The sequence below is a fragment of the Dendrobium catenatum genome, unplaced genomic scaffold (assembly GCF_001605985.2).
Source record: "Dendrobium catenatum unplaced genomic scaffold, ASM160598v2 fragScaff_scaffold_72, whole genome shotgun sequence".
NCBI classification, from domain to species: Eukaryota; Viridiplantae; Streptophyta; class Magnoliopsida; order Asparagales; family Orchidaceae; genus Dendrobium; species Dendrobium catenatum.
The window spans coordinates 1846918-1860886 of record NW_021318534.1 but is presented as its reverse complement, the minus strand read 5'-3'; the positions used below and the strand labels follow the sequence as shown (position 1 = coordinate 1860886).

The following is a 13969-nucleotide window of genomic DNA, read 5'->3' as shown; positions in this document are numbered from 1 at the left end:
GCTGATTCATTTCGGAGCCCACAAGAATACGTGTGGTTAGAAGGCCTTTTCAGTTTGAAGACAAAGAAGAAGGGTTGAAGGGATTTAGGGGTTTAGAGCCAAGTATCGAGGGGGAGGTCGAACAAAAGGTGGGGGGAGGGGTTCAGAAGTATCCATGACTCGGCTATTCTCCAGCCTAGCCAAAAAAGATAATAGGAGCTCATCAGCTTGAGAGGAGGAAGAGAGGTTGTGGACGAGGTGATGTTAATAAACAAAATTGTAATATTAGTGAATTTGGCATTGCATACGAAAACCTACCGTAGTTTATGACTCAAAAGTTTTTGGGCCTTGGTACAAAATTTTAAAAGCTTTTGTGTGAACTTTCATATTCATATAAGAAGTTGCAACCTACAAGATTGCTTCATACTCTATTTATTTTGGGTCACTTAAAAGTTTAAAATGAACTTGCATCCTTCTTTCCCTAAAATATTAAACAAACCTCTGCAATTTTTTTTTGCTTTATGTTTTAATAGAAGCTTTTTTTTAGTGGTTTGTTATGCATTAACTTCTTAAGATTGTCTGATTCAAATGTTGTATGATTGTATTTGCAGGAATCTGGGGTAGCGGAAGCTGAATTTGCTCGAACTAATACAATATTACTTTTCAAATGGTTATTAACCTACACCATAAACCTGCGCCTTTTTTTCTGTCCAAAGGCAAGGGATTTGTAGGATCCCTAGATAAAGAAATTACATTTCCCTCTTGGCTGTCAGAAGATGATATCAACTACTACGCAAGTAAATTTAGCAAGTCGGGCTTTACTGGTGGATTTAACTACTATCGGAACTTAGACAGGTATTTTTACCGTACGTGTAATTGATTAGCGATTAATGAAAGTTCCAACATCACCATAATATTTTGTATTGTTCATTTTCCCTAGTTTGCTTGCATACTTTGAAAGTTCTGTCTATTTTAAATCCAAAAGATAGCATTAGATAGAAATTGCTGTAGTTTTTAGTGTTAATTATTCTTTGACAATGACATTTGAATACATGCAACCTTTTGTTGGAGTAAGTGAACATTTATAGTACTGGATAAAAACTTTAGAAGTTGAAATATTTAATTGCGCTAGTTTTGAGTACCTTGGATCATTATCCAAAGAATGGGGACAACTTCTGTATTTCATAAGTTGTTAAAATGAAAAAAATAAAAAAAGTTTTTTGAGAAAACTTTCTACTAAGGTAATATCATCGATACATAATGGAAAATTTATAAAATTACAATTAGACCACACAAATAAAATTGATTTGAGATTTGGGTAATAAAAGGATCACTAGCTGTTAAGTTGGAAGAGAATTGTCAAGATGAATGTTTGATGATATTAAGAAAGAGAAAAATGATTACAGTATAGAGATGGTGGAAGTAATTCATTTAGAAATATATTGGTGAAAAGTAGATTTATAGTCTATGCATATAGTTGGAGGCTTGAAGATGCACCAATAAGAGAAATAGGTAGAATCAAAATGACAATAATTGGAAAAAATTAGATCAAAAGTATCATAGCTATGAGTTATGAAAGACTTCCATAAATTTGAGTCAATACCTTATTCAACACTCAACAAGATTTAATGAAAAAAAGCGAATTCGGAAATTTGGCTCAGATATTTAGAAAAGACTAATTTGAGCTTTGATCTAATCATGAAATGGCCTGAATTTGATTTATAAAATTCAATAAGAATATCATGTTGTAATTAAAAAAGTTAATGAGTGTTGTGAATATTTCATTCGCGAGAGATGCAGCATAATAATGATTGCATAATATATATACATATTTTTCCAAACACTCTTATCTTCTAGCATGGCAAATCTTGTGTAGTATGTTGGACATGGAGCTAAAAGAGTGAGGATTGATCTCTACTATCTTTAACTTTTTTTCAACTTCACACACAACATATAGTTAGAGAAGCAAACACCCATGGGGAAAATCATGGGATATATCTTAATTAAAAAGATTCACTATTTTATTAAAAACTAGTATATGGGAGGATCATTTTTGAGAAGTTGGAAGGGTTTTTGTACATGACATTCCTTGAGCAATTAGAAAATTTCACATTGAGGATATCAATTTTGGTCATTCTGTGTTTCATTTATAAATGTACTAGAACATACAACAAGTTTTTTGAAAACATCCCTGAATAGCATAAATAGGAACATATTTAGGTAGCATCAACTTAGATTGCTTGTGTTGTTTTCTATGGTCTTGAGCATAGATGATACGCAAAACTATCCAAGCCCATTATATGAGACATGTTTGAAATGGCTATTGCGAAGATAATACGGCTATGGATGGGGTATGACCATCAAAAGGTCTTCAGGTCGTGGCAATTGATGGAATTGTTGTTGTCACGTGTGGCACTATTATAGTGAAAGGCCATGAATGGGAGATGACTAGCATTTGATCTTCAAAGAGAGCAAGAGATAAAATCATTATAGTAGTCTATTATTCATTAAACCCTGCTATTGTGATGGCATGACAAACATAGAAGAGAGAAGAGCATTATCTTTTCTTCAGGAGATGGCAATCAACATGATTTTTGTAGTTATGTGGCATACCCAACCCCTACTATCATTAATGAGTCATCAGAGATGAGGAATTTCTTCGGAGCTATTTTGAATATACACAGAAATTATAATGGGTATATATATATATATATATATATTTCCCAATCATCATTAAAAATATTCTATATAGTTATCAACAATACATGATCGATATTGCACTCCTGTGATTAAATTATTATCTGATAATGCATTCCTAGGTTAACCCAACTAGCTCGCATAGATGTTGGCTTCTTTAGGCGGTGATGATGGCCCAAATATGGTGTTCTAGCAATGCCTTGTTGGCTATGCTTTTGATTGATGATTTAGAGATTTCTCATAGTAAACAATGATCTCACGAGCATATTGGTAAATGATGGATCCAAGTTTTGGCTGCCCCTTCTACCTACATCATTTCCTCCTATGTGGCCGCAAGCCCATGCATAATGTAGCTTAGCAAGGCCAAGTTGATTCATAATAATTGCAAGTTCTTATAATTGTCAATTTGGGTGATTTTGGTGTCCATGGATCTAGTTGTTGCATCCAATCTTGTATAGGATCTTCCGATTAATTATGAGCTTATCTAATCTGCAATTTAACTAATTTGAGCAAATTTATATACCAGTTCAATTCTTCTAAATTTACTCAAGTTGTGCATATTTCATTGAAATTCGTGCTTAATTGTATAGGAATTTTTACAAAGCTAATAATAGGCCCCTTCTTTTTGGATGTTGTGGCTTGCAAACCTAAAAATTTTCTTTCTATTACTAGAATAATCTTTAGTGTGCTCAAGTATGAGCAATGTGCCATGATTTGAGTCAAAATGTATTTAATCACAATCACATTTTAACAATTAACATTGGAAATTATGTCTTGACTCATTTTTCATTGAAATTGTAAAAATTTGCTAGCAAGAATTTGATGGACCAGTAGATTTGATTGGGATGGAATTAAGAAGTTTTCTAATCAAGAGGGAGTTTAGAAAGGTTTTTAATCAAAGGAAATTAATTAGTAGATTTTTCTTAATTGAAGATAGATGATTTGGGGGCTGATTTAGAGGGATTAATTAGGAATTATTTTCTAATTGAAGAGGACAGATTTGAGTGTTGATTTGTAGAGGATTGATTAGGAGATTTTGCCTAATTGAAGAAGGCAGATTTGGGGGCTTATTTGGGGGGGAAATAATTATGGGAATAGGGCATATTTGGGAAGGAATTGAGGGAGGGATATTTGGGTATTTGTTTTTTATTGTTTGCTTTAAGTAAGAGATTTTTCTAGGATTACGGGTAGGTCTTGTTTGCTGAAATTGTAGTGATTTTAGGGTGCTTTAGGCTCTAGCGGCGTCTAGAGATTTGGGAGAGCAGGATCTTCCTCTCCAATTGAAGATCCAACTGTATCTTATCTTTTCTTTCTTATATAATCTAATAAAAAGTGTTCTTGAGTGTTATTCTTCTTCGTTTACTTGTTATTGATTTCTGTTTTGCTGAAATTGTAAATTCAACAAAGGAATTTCACAAGTTTTGCATCTACTTCCTATCAAACTGGTATCAGAGCTATTCGATTCGGGCACTCATGGCTCGAACAAGTAGAAGTAATGGAATGGGAGATCGGACAATTGAAATTAGATTGTGTAAAAAAGATTTCATATTTCAAAAAGATATTTTCAGTCATCCATGAGAAGATCAATGCAAAGTTTGCCATCATGGAGGAGATGATGAAAACGATGCTAGAGTTCCAAACAAAAACGACATCGTCGGAGGCAGCGGAGTGACTAATGGCGAAAGGAGTGGAGGAAATTCTAATCCAATAAGGAAAGGGAAAGATCTGGAGGTGAAAAAGTTGGGGGAAGAAGAGGAGATGCCATCTTTGGAGCCACTACCAAGGAGAGGAAAAGGTGAAGGAGTTGGACTTTTAGTGGAGCTGCAGAATTTGGAAGAAGAAAAATATTGGGAGAAGATAGAAGCACCAGACTGTTAGACCGGTCCACTGGACGGGTCCAGCCGGTCCAGGCGGGGACCGGCTCAGGCACGAACAGGGCGGAAGAATCTTCCGCCCGCTGGGATGCCGAGCGAGCCGCACGGCGTGCGAGAGCCAAATAGGAAAGAAATTTTGGGGAGTTAAGAGGGAAATTTGAATGTATGGACTGTTTAGGGAATTCCTTTTGATTTGTATGCATTAAATAGTTGTTTTTTCTAGGGTTTGAGTATCTTGAATTTGGCTGAAATTTGAGATCTCGTAGATTTAGGTTTTCTTTGGGCTCTTGGCGTTGCCAGAGATTTGGGAGAGATCGATCCTCCTCTCGAATTGAGGATCAATTGTATCTTTTCTATTTTCTTTGATTTCTAGTGAAATACAAGCGAAATCTTGTGTTTTTCTCCTCATTTCCCAATTTCTTGCTGCGTTTTCCCTGTTTTTCTGCTGTTTTGCTGCTGTGGACAGCAGTTGGCTGCTGTAATTTTACTGGTTTGGGTTAGGAATACTTGCGAACTCAAGTGTTTCCTATCACTGACATGATTCTACCACCCCTACAATAGTATCGAGGGATGTTCCAACCATGGTTTAAAATTGCGCAATAAGAGGCATGCCTCAGCGTAATTTCGCTCCTTTAAGCCTCAAAGCCCACGCAATGAGTTCAGGATTTGAGGCGTACGCTTCAAGTTTACTGAGGCGCGCCTCGCCTCAAAGTTTAGAGGCGTCCGCCTCTAAAAAAAACTAACCTAATATATATTTGTTCGGTTCGGACCCCCTAACCCTCGCACGGTCTTCTGTCATTTCCCAAAAACAGGTTTTCCCTCATCTTCTTCGAGCGACCTTTTTCCCTCTTCGTTCAGCTTTGGCTTCATTTCACCTTGAGTTGCTCTTCTCTTATTGCTTGGAGTTATCTTCTAACGCGAGTTGGGCTGGAGTCTCCTTCGACCAACCGCTGAAAGCTCTTATTCTTCGTGGAAATACAAGATCGATCAGTTCTGCAATAAGGACCTCCATATTCTACTAAGTAAGATTCCACAATCGATCTGTCTGCCATTGTCACTGCATTTTTGCTGCGTTTTTACTGTGCTTTATTGCGCTTTTGTTGCGTTTTTGCTGCACTTTCTCTCTTACAATAAAATTTTGTTACGGGGGCGCTGCCACCTGAAATCCTGCCAGAGGGCAGCCCCCCCTTAGACCCCTAGCAGACCGGTATATTGTTGTATTCATCATCTTTTGTAATAGTTGCTAGTGTTAGTTTGCTTCTTAATGAGTGTATGGTTTGTATAAGTTTTCTTAATGTAGAATAAATGAAGCATTATGTTTAGGGATTCGATATATTGCACTAATATATTCTTCTTATAAATGATGGTCAGAAGTAAGGATAAAGTAGCATCAGGTCATAGAAAAGATCCAGCATGGAAACATAGCACTCAAGTGGATGTAGGAGAAAGTGATAAAACATATATCTATCTAAAATACAATTACTGTGATAAAATTCTAAAGGGTGGTGTGACTATTACTATTATTTATGAGTTCAAAAATATAGTTTTCTTAGATAAATATTTAGGGAAGAGGAAGATAACTGATATTGAGGAATAAGGACCTGATTGGGAGACATTGAACTCTATAGGAGAGGAGGAAGTGGAGAGAGCAGTTCATCATAATGATGATTCAAATGAAGACCCCCTTAGTGATGACAGTATTGATGACTTATGAGTTCTTATGTGATATGTCATTGTTATTTATTTTTGGAATTATATGTTAATGAAAATAATATTTTGATTTAGGAAAGATGAAGTTTGAGTTAAACTATATTTCATGTTGCCTTATTATTGGGATATTTTGATTTCACTTCATATCTTGTGTATTTTTATGTTTTATATATTATTTACTCATTAGTATATACAAAATTTATCATTTTATGTTTATGCAAATTTTTTATTTTGAGGCTTACACCTCAAAACGCCTTGAGGCTTACGCCTCGCCTCACGAACGAAAAACTCAATACCCGATTACAAAATTTTAAACATTGGTTCCAACAAGTTCAAGGATTGAATCATTGGCGGGAACGCAAGTATGCTATCATCTTGAAGGAAAGAGTCTTACCTATCAATATTCGTCTATACCGTTATCGCCAAATCCAGAACGAAGAGATTGAGTGATTAATCAGGGAGATGCTCCAGGAAAGGATTGTTCAACCAAGTGTCAGTCCATTTTTCAGTCCAGTGATATTAGTCAAGTGCTTTCGTAGCAGTTTCGTTCGTTCCACTGTGAGGACAATGTGACATTTTGGGAGGGGAGTATTGATGGGCCAGTTGATTTGATTGGGATGAAATTAAGAAATTTCCTAATCAAGAGGGAGCTATTTAGAAAGGTTCTTAATCAAAGGGAATTAATTAGGAGATGTTTCTTAATTGAAGATGGATGATTTGGGGGTTGATTTTGAGGGGATTAATTAGGAAATATTTAAAGATGACATATTTGAGGTTTGATTTGGAGGGGATTAATTAGGAGATGTTGCCTAATTCAAGAGGGCATATTTGAGGGCTGATATGGAGAGGAAATAATTAAGAAAGTAGGGCATATTTGATATTGAGGGATGTTTCAACTCTGTCGTTGTCAGGTTCCAAGTCCTGGATGAGAAAAGTGGAGAGTTACATTAGGTAGTCGACAACTAGTGTAAAACTTATCGAATAATCATGACATGAATCTTTTAAAAAATTATGTTAATGTTAGGGCGTCCCCTGGAAGCGACGCGTTGTATGGCCTGAATACAATGACAAGTGTGCATGGGCCGCTGCACCGGAGCCTGGGTTTAGTAGTGTTAAATAGGCAAGGGTTCCCACATCAAAGATGAATGTGGGTAAAGAAGCTAGTCTATGAAACTAAAATTAGGATATGAATTTGGAATATAGGCTCCCTTGTAGGAAAATTAATGGAATTAATATATATTATGATTCATTGGAAGATAAATATTCTATGCATTCAAGAAACTAAATGGGTTAGAGAGAAAACTAAGGAGATTAATAATTTATGATATAAAATATGGTATTCAGGTAGGAGTCGTACTAGAAATATAGGTGTGATTATAGATAAGAGTTTGATGGATAATATTATAAAAATTAATAGAATTGGAGAGAAAATTATAGTTTTAAAGATTGTTGTTGATGCTAAGATTGTTAATATTATAAGTGCTTATGCTCATCAAATAGGTTTAAATATGAGTTTAAAATTAAAATTTTAAAATGACTTAGAAGAATTAATACAGAATATACCTTTTGAAAAAAGAGTTTTTATTGGAAGAGATTTAAATGGACATGTTGGTAGAGAGGTAGATGATTTTAAAAGCATCCATGATGGCCATGAGGTTGGAACGACAAATGAAGGTGGTAAGACTATATTAAATTTTTCTTTAGCTTATTATTTCTTAATAGCTAATACCTTATTTAAGAAAAGAGATGAGCATCTTATCACTCATAATGGATATAGTAAAATGCAGATTGATTATTTTTTTATAAAAAAAATAGATCATTTAGATTGCAAATATTGTAAAGTTATTCAGAGTGAAATTTTATTTACCCAACATCAATTATTGGTTTTGGACTTTAAGATAAAGGGTCAAATAATAAAAAATAAAGTAAAATATTTTTTAGAATTAGATGGGGGCATTTAAAGAATATTAATAAAAGTATTTTTAAGAGTAAGATTTTAGATCTTAAGATTCTGTCTATGTATGAGGATGTCAATATTATATGGGAAAAAGTGACTTGTGACATTTCAAAGGGAAAAGCTTTTAATAGTAAAAATAGTGGGTGGTGAAATCCAAATGTGCAAGAAAAAAATAAAAAATAAGAAGATTTGTTATAAAAATTGATTTAGATATAAAAAATCTGATAATTGGGAAAGCTATAAAGAGGCGCATAAGGAATCTAAGAAAGCTATTTGCGATGTAAAGAGCTTAGCTTTTAATGATTTATATAATATATTAGATACTAATGAGGGAGAAAGATATATGTATAAGTTAGCCAAACAAAGAGATAGAAGTAATAAGGATTTAGTTCAAGTGAAGTGTATCAAGGATGAAGATCAAAAAATACTTTTCGTAGAAGATGATATTCAATAAAGGTGGATGAGGTATTTTACTAAACTTTTTAATGAAGAATGTGAAAATACGATTGACTTTAGTGACTTTATCACCCTAAATGAAAATAAAGATTTTTGTTTTTATCGACATATAAGTAAAATCGAAGTTAGAGAGGCTTTAAAGAAAATGAAGCGTCGAAAAGCTGTTGGACCTAATGATATTCCAATAGAGATATGGAAATGCTTAGAAGATGAAGGAATTTCTTGGCTTACTAAATTTTTAATACTATTTTGAAGACTAAAAAGATGCTAGATCAGTGGAGAATGAGTGTTAATTCCTATTTTTAAGAACAAAGGTGATGCACAGGAGTGTGCGAATTATAGAGGAATTAAGTTAATGTGTCATACTTTGAAACTATGGGAGCGAGTTATGGAGTATAGGTTGCGACGTGATACTAATGTTTCTCAAAATCAATTTGGATTCATGCCGGATAGGTCTAATATGGAAGCCATACATTTATTGAGAGGTTTGATGGAGAAATTTAGAGAGAATAAGGAGGATCTTCATATGATATTTATTGATTTAGAAAAAGCATATGATAAAGTTCCAAGAGAAGTGCTATGCAGAGTTCTTGAAAAGAAAGGAGTTAATAATGCTTATATTCAAATCATTAAAGATATGTATGTAGGAGCTATTACTTGTGTTCAAACACAAGGTGGTTTGACCAAGTATTTTTCTATTTCGGTTGGATTACATCAAGGATCAACCTTAAGTCCATATCTTTTTGCTCTAGTCTTGGATGTTCTCACTAGACATTTGCAAGAGGATTTACCTTGGTATATGTTTTTTGCTGATGATATTCTTCTTGTTGATAAAACTAGAGAGGGAGTTGAAGGTAAACTTTAATTATGGAGGTCAACTTTTGAGTCTAAAGGCTTTTGCTTGAGTAGATCTAAAACTGAATATATGGAGTGTAATTTTAGTAACAAATTAGCAATAGACCTAGTGAGGGGATTGTGACTTTGGGCGATCAAGTCATTAAATTACACGTTTTAGATATCTTGGATCTATTGTTCAGAGTGATGGTGAAATTGATGGGGATATTATCAGCAAAATTTAAGTTGAATGGTTGAAGTGGAGGAATGCACCGGGCTTATTGTGCAATAGAAAAGTCCCCCTCAAACTTAAGGAAAAATTCTATAAGATGGTGGTGAGACCTGCAATGTTTTATGATGTCGAATGTTGGCCATTAAAAGAGAAGAATAATACTAAGTTAAGTGTTGCAGAGATGAGGATGCTTAGGTGGATGAGTGGCTTGACCCTTAGAGATAGGATACGAAATGAGTTTATACATGAAAAGGTTGGAGTAGCTTCAGTGAAAGATAAGATTAGAGAGTCACCTTAGATGGTTTGGTCACATTAAACAGAGGCCTTCCGATGACCCGGTTAGGAAAGTTGAGGTATTAGATTTGACTTATGTTAAGAAGAGTAGAGGTAGACCTAAAAAGACTTGGTTAGAAAATATTAGAAATAATCTTTCTTTATTAAATTTAAATGAGAATTTGACTTTTAATCGGACACAATGGCGAAAAAGGATTCATGTAGCCGACCCCACGTAGTGGGGCAAAGGCTTGATGTTGTTGTTGTTGTTGTTGTTGGCAGATTTGGGAGAGGGTTCTTTGGGTATTTGTTGTGCTTTAAGAGATTTTCCTAGGGTTAGGGGTGGGTCTTTTTTGCTAAAATTGTAGTGTTTCTCGGGTGCTTTGGGCTCTAGCGGTGTCTAGAGATTTGAGAGAGCTGGATCTTCCTCTACAATTGAAGATCCAACTCTAATCTTGTCTTTTATTTTATATATAATCAAATAAAAAGTGTTCTTGAATGTTATTCTTCTTCATTTACTTGTTACCAATTTCTGTTTTGCTAAAATTGTAAATTCAGCCAGGTAATTTCATAAGTTCTAAATCCACATCCTATCAGAATTTTGATGAAAGAATCCTTTAGGTACATCCTATATGAATTCTTGGGATTCTCTAACTTAGCTCAAGCATCCCCTTTTTATATCATGCATAGGTGCAATTGTACCTTAAAAAGTTTGTACTTTAATTGACTGAAAATTTTTATTGCTACTTAAGGAGTGGCCTATCAGTAGGTTTAATTTATATTTCTCTTCTCCCTTGGCTTTTCTTCCTTCACCTTTTGTTACCAACTTTATAAATGTCATTTCCTCTACTTCCCATAGGCTTTGAAGTTCTAGAGTAGAGAGAATTCCTTCGAAAAATTTTTTATTACGAATGTTGTATGTGACATTCTTCTAAGTTGGTTTATTGAACATTATGTTTTACCACTTCATTCTATTTTCCCTAGGTTTAGGAGTTCTAGAAGTATGGAGAGATCTCTTGAAAAAGATGTTGTATATAACATCTTTGATAGGTTGATTTGTTGATGGAGTCTTCTTGATCATACGTGTAGCGTGAACAAACATTAGAAGAGTGTGAAATTGAATGGGTGACGAAGTTGCATGAAGCCAATTAAGAAGCACATGATAAAGTTGTGCCAAGAAGTATGGGCGACAAGGTTGGCTAAGAAGAGGATAATAAAGGTTCATGTTAAGATTTGTGTGATTATGTTGATTCAGGAGCGGGGATCACAATTCCATGTAAAAGGAATATAGTAAGACTTGCGAGGATCAAGCGTCAAAGCCACCTGGAGTACAGGTGTGAGCGACAATGCTGGTGAGGAACAGGTGTTGTAGCCATATGTAGAGTTGTGGATAATGAAGCAGGCGTCAAACTCGCATAAAGATGTGTAAGCAAAATGATCACTTGGATGTTGAAGCGGCATGTACTAGTTATACTCGAATAGTCTATAGCATTGTAGAAGTCCTTAGATTATGTGAAAATGTTTAGATTGTTTGTTAAATGTATCACTCAACGTATTAATGTTCTTTATATATAAAAGCTTCATTTGGCCTCCAAAAGAATTTTTTTCTGCTGCTTTCTACCATATATTTGTTCTTGTTTAGTCTATCAACTTGTAGGAGAACCTCTTGTTGGTTTGGGAAATGTTTGAATTTTAAATGAGACAAAGTTTACCATACAATTAAAATTCATCAAATTCTAATTCATAATCTTATAACAGATTGATTTTCTGACAACTGTCTATGTGGATCAATGATTTTGTCAAACTAAATAATGAAGGCGGTTTCATGATCAGTTGATTTTCTCCTCCGGAGAACTTTGGTTTGCTGGAAGCCTGTTTCAATAAGAAGAGCATGAGTAGCTATTCTTTCTGTTTCAATTGAAAATTAAATTGTTAAGAATTTTCTTCAAGAGGTCATACTAGAACTTTGGTGGAAAATTGACCCATCGACTTGAGTTTAGGCATCCAAATAATATTTTGAGTAAGCATCTATTGCTAACCTTTTTGAAGGATTAAAATATATCCTCTGTGAATAGCTCCTTTTAAATATTATAGTTGGTGTTCCACTAATGAATCAATGTTAGTAATTGTCCCTTGGACTTAATCAACTCTTGCATGGCTGTGACTTAGAAGAGCTTCATGGCAGTGCTACCGAACCTTGCCCGAGGCAATTGAATCTACAAAGGATGTGACCATCCTCTAAGGTGTTGATTTTTTTTTTCCTGTTAATGTAGTTTTTAATGAGGTTAAATTGAACCCGTCATAAATCAATTGCTTCTAAATGAAGCCATTCTCTTTTCATATCAGCGTGAATAAAACATAGAAGGAAGCATGGCAAATTTGGCAAACCCCCTTTTTCTGTCTTTCCATATGGTACAAAATAGGAAGAAAAATTTGGATGCTTTATGTAATCAAGGATGCAATTATTTTTTTCTTTAGAAGCTGTTTTTGAGGAGAATCGATGATTGAATTAGAAGTCCATGAATCTATGATTTGATTATCAATCCCTATTGAACAAGGAATTTTATGTGTTCCTCTTATTAATGAACATCTAATGTAAATGTTGTAAATATGTAGTGGTTTTGTAGTTAAAAAAAAGGTTGATTAAATTTCATTATGACTGTTAGTTGAGAGCAATGTAAAGATAGAATTTCGTAGTTCTCTCCTATTAGTAGACTTGTGAATCTTCCTAGAAATTAAATTTATCTTCATATTATTGTCCTTGTGAATAATAATATTATCACTTGCCTTATTCATATCTTCATCCCTTTACATTCATGTATCTTCCATCATGCTTTGGCTTGGACTTTATTTGGTTTCACTTCATGACCAAGATACATACACATGTATGCTCACCTTCTATATCATGAGGCCACGACCTTGCATAAGAAAAAGGTGTCTAGGGACTTCTAAAAATTATATAGAGAGGTAGAGAATGAGTCATTATGATCCATTACAAGCTCTTGAACAATTTGTTATTGTATACCTGATATATATTGTTTGCTTTGAAGGACAAATTATTTAGTCAAAGATCCCTTTCAACCATAACTATGCCTTAACATTTCACATCGAGACTATAATCTAGATAGGATCTTTAGCCAACACTATCAGACTGAGTTACTTTGCTAAGGTCAGAAGCATCCATCTTAGTATCCTTGAAATTCTTCCATCTTAGTATCCTTGAAGTTCTTCTTAATAAAAGGAAGATGCTTTGATTGCCTTCCAGTTCTTCATGGGGATTTAAGAGTTTCTTAGAAGTGATGAATCTTATCCTCAGAATGGATATCTCATGCTTTCTTCTCCTTTGATTATGGATATTCTTATGTGCTTAGAAATGAACCTATGTGAAATAATGGAAATGAGTTGGCCAGTTGTGCAGCAAGGAATAAGTTGGATGTAAATAGTGTAGATGATAGCTTACAGAGGAGTAGGTAGGGATGTTGTATGAATAGGTGCGAGCAGAGAAGCGACATGTAGAATGTGTGGTTAGAAAGATGCATGAAGAAGCACAGGCAATGATGTCAGTTGTATAACGAGCATTAAGGTTGAATGTAGTGCTCTTTTTTAGGTTTAGATGGAGTAGACTAAAGTGCATATCATTATGATAGAAAGTGAATGCTGAATTTGTGAAAATATGGCTAAATAGTGATTTCAGCATACTAGAAATTGGAAAATCAGAGAAATAACTCAAAATAAGCTTTTTTTATTCAAAATAGCAATGAAAGAATGACAAGATACAATTTCGTCAATTGGAGAGGAAGATCTGGCTCTCCCAAATCTCTAACTGCCAGCTAGAGCCCAATCAGCCTACGACCAATTTAAATTCAATAAATAACATTATAATCATGAAATCACCCTATTGTTAGCCTTAAATAGGTTTCCATAATTTCCTCTCAAATCGGCCCCCTTTCCCTAAAT

At 34.4% G+C, this 13969-nt stretch overlaps 1 long non-coding RNA gene across 1 annotated transcript; it reads left to right on the top strand.

Annotated features, from left to right (window-relative positions):
• Positions 1-36: 36 nt before the first annotated feature.
• LOC114579911 lies at positions 37-12121 on the top strand. The gene is made up of 2 exons (XR_003701163.1): positions 37-834; positions 11771-12121. It is a non-coding gene; the product is annotated as an uncharacterized LOC114579911 (long non-coding RNA).
• Positions 12122-13969: the final 1848 nt, after the last annotated feature.